The sequence below is a fragment of the Rhinolophus ferrumequinum genome, chromosome 14, assembly GCF_004115265.2.
Source record: "Rhinolophus ferrumequinum isolate MPI-CBG mRhiFer1 chromosome 14, mRhiFer1_v1.p, whole genome shotgun sequence".
NCBI classification, from domain to species: domain Eukaryota; kingdom Metazoa; phylum Chordata; class Mammalia; order Chiroptera; family Rhinolophidae; genus Rhinolophus; species Rhinolophus ferrumequinum.
In genome coordinates, this window is record NC_046297.1 from 6,559,583 (window position 1) to 6,569,541 (window position 9,959).

Sequence of the window (9,959 nt, forward strand, 5' to 3'; positions counted from 1 at the left end):
GTCTATGTAGACTATACTGGGGGTGCCAAAAAAAATGTATGCAAGTAGACACTTTGGTCACCGTTGCTCAAGCAGTAGTTCGCTATCATCAGAAGTGTCTGGACAATGATAGGAACCATTCTGAGCACCTCTTGTAATTGCAGAAGTCAAACGTGACTTGTATTCATCTTTTGTTATCGGTACATATTGAATTTTAGTAATACAATTTTAATAGTTTTTTTTCATTTCTTAAAATGTGTATCCATTTGTTTGGCACCCTCTGTATTTATAGACGTATTAATTGACTTTGGGAAGTAGTGCGACTACAATTTTAGTATAAAGTCAACTTTCTGTAAGTTCAGATCCGAGAGTTCTTTTAAACTCCATTTAAATATTTGGTTGAAACAGTTAGGAAAGCATGCATATGGCTATTGTATGGCAATGTCAGGCATAGGTAGATGCCTGATTTGTTTTAACTACTATGTGAAACAATCTCCACTTGACGCCATCTCCTGAAGATGTCTGTCCTCTCACACCTGTAATGCGTTCATGTTGAAAATGAAGCCTGTTACATCTCACTCAGTATTGATCTTTAAGGCATTTCTCCCAATCCTTTGCCCAGTGTGGTCACTGAACAATATCCAAGTTCAATAGGAACATCAGCTGCTCATCCACTTTTTGCTAAAGCAATTTGTATTATGGATTTATTTTAGCCGTCTACAGTGGCAGTTGCTGTTTTTACTATTTAAATGCTTTGATTATCTGACCTTGCTTACTTTATCTTTCTAAGTGCTATGCATGGGCTTTAAAATTGATCAATAAGTGGGGATTCCGCTACAGGATTATGTTGAAATCAATCTCAATTCAGACTTTTTGTGTTTTATGTTTATTACTTGATCTGTCTTAATTGCATTCCTTATTTTGGTAAATAAATTTAAACACATACTTGATTACACAGGTAAGAGTCTTCTAAGAGACACACACATTATAAAAATGCCCTGTATTCTTTCTACATTATTTTATTCATTCTTGTATTGTGAAGGGAAGAATTCCTAGATATTTTATTCAAACACTTTTGAATTATAAATAAAAGGCCTATTCCATCAGAAGAAAAACATAGTTTCATATAAGCAAGTAACTGAAAAATCTTGGAGCACAGTGATGTGCTGTATTGGTTTTGATAACTGGGGAACTTCAATAAGCACTGTCTATACGTGTATTTTGCACATAAAGTGCTTGTAAGACATTTTGCAGAATAAATTAATGCTCCATGGAAGAAAAATAAAAACAAATTCTTAATATGTGTATCTTTGAAAATCAGTAAGAAACAAATTATAAACCTGTTGAAAATCATTAAAAAGTTTAATATTCAGTGTAATGAGAGAAAAATGATCAGTTTCACACTCTCATTATTAAGATGGAGTGTTTTACGCAGTTTTTTGGGGGGAATTAAAAGAGACGTAAATTAAAAGTGTAAAATGCTTTGAATATTTTTAAATCAAGTCTGTAAATTTTAGAACCAAATTTTCAGTTTAATTATCAGTGATCTTGAATAAAAGGAAACTGCTAAAATTAACTGTATGAGGCATAATCTTCATAGACTATGATTTATAGAACTATTAAAACTTAATGCTAAATTCGGGGGGTAATTTAATCATATTTCATATCTTCTGAGCTGGTGTAGTCACAGGAAGCTCCGAAATTTTATCTTTGAATCAGTTTATTCTCACGTTAGATTTTTCAAAATTATATAAAAAAAAAATAACAGATGTGATTTTTTAAAAAGGAATTGATGTCATCTTTCTCTTTAAATCCCATTTTCAAATCTAATCTAAGTCTAAATATCTCTGTCACCAGCTCTTAAATAAAATTACAGTGAAATATTTTCCACATATGTAAACTAGACTATAAAACCTGCAATTTGCTTCAGTGACCAAAAAATGCAAGAAGTAAAGAACTTGAAGTAAATAAACATATGATTACATACACAATATTTGCAATATACTCACCTGTGCGAATACAACATTTTGTTTTTTTACTTAATTTTTAAAAACTCTCACAGGACTAGGGAAATATCACATATACCCAATAGGAATATATTTACATTTTCATACTTTGAAATTATTGACCAAAATGATTTAGTATTTAATAACTTTCATTCTAGACTAAATTATAGAGTATTATTACAATATTTTTTCTTCTGCTCACATTAAATGATGTAAAGTATAAATGAATAAAAACAATGCATCACAAGATAATTCGTTTTGATAGTTACCGGCATGAAGTGAAGGAAGGAAAATTAAGGTTCCTAAAGAATGAGGAAAATATGGAGAAATGTAATTACCAAATAGTTGCCATAATGATATTTCCAAAAACTGTTATAAGCAGTTAGTTCCTTTCTACTGTTCGTGGTAGAATAGCACTCGAGAGAAATCATTTTCCAGAAAAGTTTTGCCTCTCTGTAGATCACAACCCTGGCCAGACAGGTCCCTACTTTTTTCCTCAAGTGGGTAAATGTTAAGAGAGAAGAATTCAAGTTTCATGATGCAGCAACACAAAGCTGAGAAGTGAAAATTATGTTGCAGCGGAGTCTTGAAAATATGACTGTAAAAGTTAATCAATAAAATGTCTATTCCTGTCTATTCACCGGAGGCCCCAGCTGCATAGCTTCACTCAATCGATACTACAAATTATTACGATTTCCAGGTTCCCACTGGACATTCAGAACAAATCTTTCAAGTGTAACAGGCTTATACTGAGTATATGGTGTGTGTTCTCTACATTTAGTTCAAAGAGAGAAGGAGAAAAATAAAATCTAAGTCCTATGTGTTCTTTAAAAATTCAGCTTTATGGAACCAATAACTTGCAGGTCACATTTTAATGTTAAAAACACTCTTCCTTTTGATTGCCAAAATTTTTGCATGCTTCTTTTTTAACTGTTTCATATTTAGTTAAGAAATGACTTAACCTAGTCCTAGATTTTGGTGGTATGGGAACCTGGCTGGTTCTGAATGACTGTTCCAAAGGAAATTAATAAAGGAAGTCATTTTGAGATAATTACTTATCAGAAAGCTATGTAGGTATATTATCACTGTTAGAAAGATAAATATAAGACCCTGATGCATATTGAAAATTGTAGCAGATCCCTTAAAATACATATTCTTCTTACTAATTTTATGATTTAGTCCCACACATTTCCAAAATTGTGTTTCAGGTTTCCCATTTTTTCTATTTTTGTAAAATAAAAGAATTATGATTTCAGAAATAATTTTCTCTTCTTTTGAAAACAAAGTCCCAGAATGCTTTGTTCTAGTGAGATCCTCTATTCTCTGCAGCAAAATCTGTGCTGTGATTGTGAGCTCTACAAACTACTGAAGCCTTTGCCCTTCACTTTATGTTCCATACATTTCCCTTTGCATCCTTTCATCAAAATCTAGACTTTTCCAAGTAAAGGAATGACTGGTGAAAGGAACTAACTATTATACAATGCTTCCGTGCCTTACGACACCTGACATGCCTTTTCTTTCTTCTGACTGGTGCACGCCATGGTGTGTGGCACTGGCCAGTGCCGAATCAATTGGTAATTTTGATCAATTCATGCCACCTGTCGCTGGAGTGGGAAAAAAAAATAAAAATAAATAAACCAACTTTTTTTTGTTTGCTAGGGTTAAAAGTCTTTGATTTGATTTTACATTTAAAGACTAGTATTTTTTTCACGTTAAGACACACAACTAGCATGTCAGCATATCCAGTGACAATCTCTGTCAAGGCTGTATTTTAAAAGGTGAAATTGCTCTTCCTAAGAAACCATCCCTGCTTTGATTATGATCATGTATCAGTACCTTTAAAATTCTACAGCAACATTTTATCATAACATGTCATAATATTTATAATTTTATGACTTTTAAGATGTTTAATTGTTAAAAATCATTGTAAATAGATTTAAAAACAAAACAAAACACTGAGGCAATTATTAACTCCTCTCTTGCATGAGACTTGTATACCTTGCTAGCAATTCACGTTAAGAAAGAATACTTAATATCATGATCAAGCTTCATTGGAAAATAAAATGGATAAATGTAGATCAACTACGTAGAACTTAAGTTTGATCTTTCATTGTAACTTAGCTGGATGAATCACTGGTTTATTATAAAATTCAAGATTGGAAGCAGGTCATTACATGCCAGTTTTCTGAGCAAAAATGATATTTTTGTGGGTATAATGAATAACGTGCATTTATAGTGATGTTCAACTGCATTATTTTAATATTTAGTTAACATCGAACATTGTCATTTGCTTTACATTAGTGTTCACACCATTTTAATTTGTTTCTTGTTCTCTAAATATACCTTAAGCATATTATTCTCCTACTATAATTTAGCTTTTTAAAAGACCATAATATTTATAACAATAGTACATTACTATAGCCATTCCCAAAGAAACTTTGCCCAATATGGTTTTAATCCTTGGTACCAATTTCTACCTTTTAATACTTTTTAAATGTGGCTTTTTTGTTTGAATTCTGGCAGCTGACTAAAGGTACGTTAATGCAAACAGTGTTTATCTGAGTGTTTAATTTTATTTAGAAGCACGTAAAATGTCATCCTAGATTGTACAATTATTTTTAGTGCCTTATAACATTAAATCATTAGATTAAAACACCGAAAAAAAAATTCCTTATGAACAAACTTCAAAAATTTTTCTTTTGCATTGTAACATTATTAGTTAGAATTACAAACTATGAATCAAGGAAGAATTTTAAGGTTCACCGTATATAGTATTTTGAAATCCTATTGATAGATATATCAAAATATGCAGTTAGTAATGTAAGTTTAGAATTTGGCCTCCAAAGATCAGTTAATATCAAATGCACATTTTACTTTTGGCCTCGGGACTGTGTTCAAACATATGAGTGATGGGATAAAAACATTTAAATGTGTGTGTGTGCTTTATCTAACTGTGATTACTCAATTTAACCAACGTTCAGTAAGTGAAGTGTAATTCTTGACAAATACACAGAGAGAGAAACAGACAGACAGACAGACAAACATCTGGGCTACGCTACTTTCATGATTATTTTTTAAAAAAACAGGCTAAGAAAATCAAGCAAAAGTCAAAGAGGATAGAATACTTAATTATCAGAACCCTCAAAAATGAAACTATTGTACATTTATTTGAAAAGTAAATGATGAAACCTGAAAACATTGTATTAGGTCTAATAATTACATAAAGATTTAGATGATAAAAACAAAAATGAAATACTAGAAGATGTTTCACTAAGAATAATTTTCATGAATGTTTCAAAACAGCATAGTTCTTTATTCATTTTCTTCATAGTTCCTTACATGACTCAGTGGTCTGACCAAAAATTCTACTCTAAATGTCTCTCAATTTAATAGCGCCTTGCTTAGAGCTGCTACTTGAACAAAAAGGCAAGGGAACAAGAGCCATATGTAACCTTTGGACTCCAAAAGGAGAAAGATGAGAAGGGCACTGGCAGATAGGTGCCACAGAAATACAGTGTATTCTTTCTCTCGCATCCTACCTTGAACCTTTCTTGATAGTTAACAAGAAAGTTGATTGCCACATCATTATTTAGAATCTGGAATAGGACCATTACAATTTTCAACATGTGCCATTTCAGTGAAGAAATGTTGCAAATCTAAAGTTTATCTATTTTGGAACCCCCAATTTCTTGAACAAGCTAGCACATTTACACATAACCTTTTGCAAGACATGGAGAGTTAAATATTTAGCAACTAAAGTCAAAAGGACTGACTTGATTTCAGTGCTAAAGTAAAACTTTCTGAAATACTCAAAAACAACTCACTTGTAATCATTTTTTTCTTCTTCAGAAGCAATAATCCTTTCTGTCACTGTCTTCAGCTCTGCCTGGGGTTTTCTACTGTTCTCTCCTTGGCGAAATGTTTCTGCTATTTGCTCAGTTAGCTGCTCTTGACTAGCTTTCAAGCTGGATTCCATTAGAAGAAGTTTTTCATCTTGACTGGCAAGTTCTTGGGCTGAAAGATAAAACAAGAACATTGCCTTTTAAAAAACCAAGCACATGTATTTTTTTTCCTTTTGTTTTTGGTTTAAATTTTATGCAATGCAACTTTGAGGAAGATTTAAACAGATCCTTCTTGTCAAAATACAAGCTCGTGCATTCAATTTTCAGATCCTTTTATTTAAAGCACAAGTAAACACAGGTATGTATGAAGAAATACAAGATGCCTGTTGTAATCTCAAGTTTATAAAACATTTGAATTCAGCAATTAGATGTCTTAATCAGGCACCATTCGCTGAGTTTATTTTTGAGACTTCTGCTTCTACATTTATAAAAGAATAATGTTAACAAATAGCATTCATATTCTTTCTTTAGCATAGGCCTCAGATATATCTATATGTGTATATATATAGATATGTATACATATATATTCACATAGACAAAAACTGATGTGTTATAAATTATGCCAAAATGATGGCTCGCCACTGATTTATTTTCATGTGGAATATTTGTGAAATTTAAGCACTTTTTCAAGGTCATCCAATAGATGGCACTATTTCATTAGACCAAAGAAGATTTAGGCAGTATGCTTCAAGCTCTCAAAAAATAAGTGATTTAAGACAAAGACATTTTTCCTTTGTTCTTTGTTGACTGTATTCCTAGAGATATATATCTGTACATTATGTTCGAATATTTCCCCTTTATAAAAGGGCTTATCTGGTTTTTCTGCTATTGCCTCAAATACATACCATCAAATGTAAATGCTATCAGGTTTTTATTTTATTTTTTAATCATGTTTGGATATATATTTATACACAGTATGTTATATAGGGCATTTTCAAGGTAATTTGAAATCTAAGTGGATATACAACCCTTTGCATTCAAAATAATGATGTTTTATGAAAATCAGTAATTTTAATCTTGCAGCCCAAAATGAAGGGAAAATAATACTTTTAGGACCCCTAAACCAATATAAATAGAAATGGAGAAGGCTATATTTTTATAAAAAGAGTATCTTCCCTGTTAATGATTCTCATTTTATGTCCCCCAAAATGGTGTTTATATTAAGCTTCAATAAAGTTGGAAAGCAAGAGATTACAATCCTACATCAGAGGTACCTTTTCCCGGCAACCTCATAAAAAAGATACTCTATATAAATATTCTGCATTTATCACTCATCTTTGAAGTTGAATGATATCTCCCTTATAAATTAGATCTAAGAAAATCCGATTCTCAGTTTCTCATATATAGATTTTGAGCAACTGGGTGCTTATATTTTAATAAATGTGTGCATGCGTGTTAGCTTTGTTTTCTCGCGAGTGTTGGAAATGACCAGTTTTGCCCCAGAAGAAATTACGGCATCTACAATTTTTATAGCTTAAACCTGCTATATATTAACAGTTTAAGTTTGTGCCTCAGGAAACCACAGAGCTAATGCAAACAGCTAAATATTTAACAAGGAAGAATGCATCACCCAGAGCTCATCTTTATTAAATTCCAAATACATCGAAATCTCTCTGAACAAATGAGTTAAATGTTTAATAATTTCAACACATGTTGAAGTCTGAGGGGGAGGAGAATCCAAGGAAGAATTTACTACAAGTTTGCTTTCAACATTAAAGGAAAAATTCAAGCTTAAAAAATATGGACAGGCTGCCCTGTCCTTGACCAATAAGAAAATGTAACCAAATGAAAACAATCTCTTGAGAGTGATATGTTTTTAGCATTGCTAACATGGTTGCGTGAATAGTTTTTGTAATATCTCACTTTATAAAGCTTTATCCCCTTTCTTATGAAAAAACAACGCCCAAACTTTTTCAATGAGTTGTGAAGAAAATTTGCAGACTGGGAAATGGAGAGAGTTAGGACTTGGAGCAATCAGGCCACATACAAACAATTATGCATATAAGAAGTTTCTGTTTTGAAGAATGTACTCATACCAATAGACCGACTTCAGGACCACTTGAGTCAACTTGTAGCACGTACCCCAAAAGACCTTTTATCGACTCTGTGGGATGTGAATTTTCTGTGAAGTTTGCCATTTCGAAATGACTAAGAGATTTATGCGTCAGCGTTCTCCTAAGAGTCTACTCTAATTCATTGCATGCTGGTTAAAAAGGGGTAAATTATTTTGAGTTTACCTATATCTTGGACTTGAGCCTGAGTTGATCCCAAGCCAGAGGCAGTCAGAGCTGCATGCTTTATTTACAATCCCTTTGTCAGACTTACAACTGCCCTAGGCTATAACATAGTGTACCTAATGTTCAAACTGGCAGGTAATCTTATGTCAAACATACTTCTTTGATTTAAAGTGATCAATAGATTCTTGTAAAGAGGTAATTTCTCTGATGTTTCCACCTTGCCTTTTTTACAGGTGATTCACACAAAAGCCTGCTTATATGATGTACGAACAATAAACAGAAAGCTATAATCATGTTTTTTCAGATGTTTCCGGTGCACAACGATTTGGGATCGATACACTGTGTAATACAATTATCTGCAATGATCTGGTTGTATTGAAAAAGAATTTGCAGGAGACCTCTAGGGGTTTTTATCCAGGAACACGTATCTGGCAATGTTGCAAAGAGTGGGAGGAGAAATTAAGGGGTCGACGAGGGTTGTTTTTTATGGACCCAATGGCTTCGTTAATATTTTATTTCATAAAAGTATTACACTACTAAATTTAGTCAAACAATAGCTCAAAAGTAATAATAATGATAAGCGTGCTCATGCCTTCATACTATTTATTTATATGGAAAAAAAACACTAAAAACAACCTTAACAAACATATGGACTCCAATTACGGAGATTCAATGTCTCGTGACTATTATGCAGCACAGATTATAAGCAATATTGTTTATTTATTTATACTATGGGATAAATTCCCTTATTTCTATCTTAGCTAAGTTATGTAAATACTAGCCTCAGTGAAATACTTTGATATGTCTTCAATTACTTCTTTTTTAAGTAGAATAGTAAGATTCTAGAGTGAGTATCAATTTGAACTGTTTAAGAGCACTGCACAATAAGCCCTTTATTTTTAGCTTTCCCCCCCGCCCCCCACCCCCAAATGAAGATTTGCAACATCAGGGAAAGAGCTAAGATCCACGGTCTGTATCCAAAAGACATTACATTTTCTGCAAAGATCTCTGTGCGTGGAAACGACTCAGTTTTGTTTTTATGGTTCTCAGGAAGATGCTGACTCTTCACAGCATCTACCTCAAAGCCTGAAAAGACCCACGCTTCCTTTTCTGAGCCTCCGATCATCTATCCATCATGTGAAATTCTCTTTTGTCAGGCTGCAACAGATTTCCATTCTGATGAAGTATACAATTCAGGGTGTGCTCATTGCTCTCACAAAGGCTGTTCTAGGCAGATTCTGCAGGACCCCCCTGGCTGCTGCAGCCCTGCTCTCGTGATGAGTGCTCTTCCAGAATCTTCCCTCACCGTGTATCCCTGATGTTTGCTCTCAGTCTCTTGACCACACTGTCAAGCCGCTTCGCCTTACCCACTTTGACTTTGATGGCTTCGTGTGCCTGCAGGAGACCAGCTTCTGGCTTCCTTCGAAAGTCCTATCTTTTGCGTATTGCCTGTGAAGACAAAAAGCATTCCAATAGTGGCTTTTATGATGTACTTTTTATATTGCATCCTGCTATTTTGAGCCATAGGACACTGGAGATGATACAGCCCCTCATTAGCAACTGGGTCAAGTGTCCTCATCTCTTCTGGGATCAAACCTTAAAGGGACTTTCTTTAAAAAAAAAAAAAAAAAAAAAAAAAAAAAAAAGACGGAAGGAGGATTCACCATTAGCTTAAACGCAGTCTTAATCAATACACGAAGGTTCAAAGGCTAAAGAAAATATTTCCCATAATTCCTAGGGAATTAAAAAGCAGACTCGTTGGATCAAAATGAATTCTTTCTCTTTAAAATATAAAGAGGAATTTAATGAATACAAAAAGTGCATTTAATCTCTTT

General features: G+C 33.2%; 1 long non-coding RNA gene across 1 annotated transcript in view; it reads right to left on the minus strand.

Moving 5' to 3' along the window:
* The window catches only part of LOC117034073 (uncharacterized), a 50,290-nt gene extending 40,717 nt beyond the window's left edge, over nt 1–9,573 (minus strand). The window contains exons 1-2 of the long non-coding RNA XR_004425006.1: nt 9,492–9,573; nt 5,810–5,999 (exon numbers count right to left, since the gene is read on the minus strand). This is a non-coding gene — a long non-coding RNA (uncharacterized LOC117034073). The remainder of the gene's footprint in view (nt 1–5,809; nt 6,000–9,491) is intronic.
* Between the last annotated feature and the right edge of the window lie 386 nt (nt 9,574–9,959).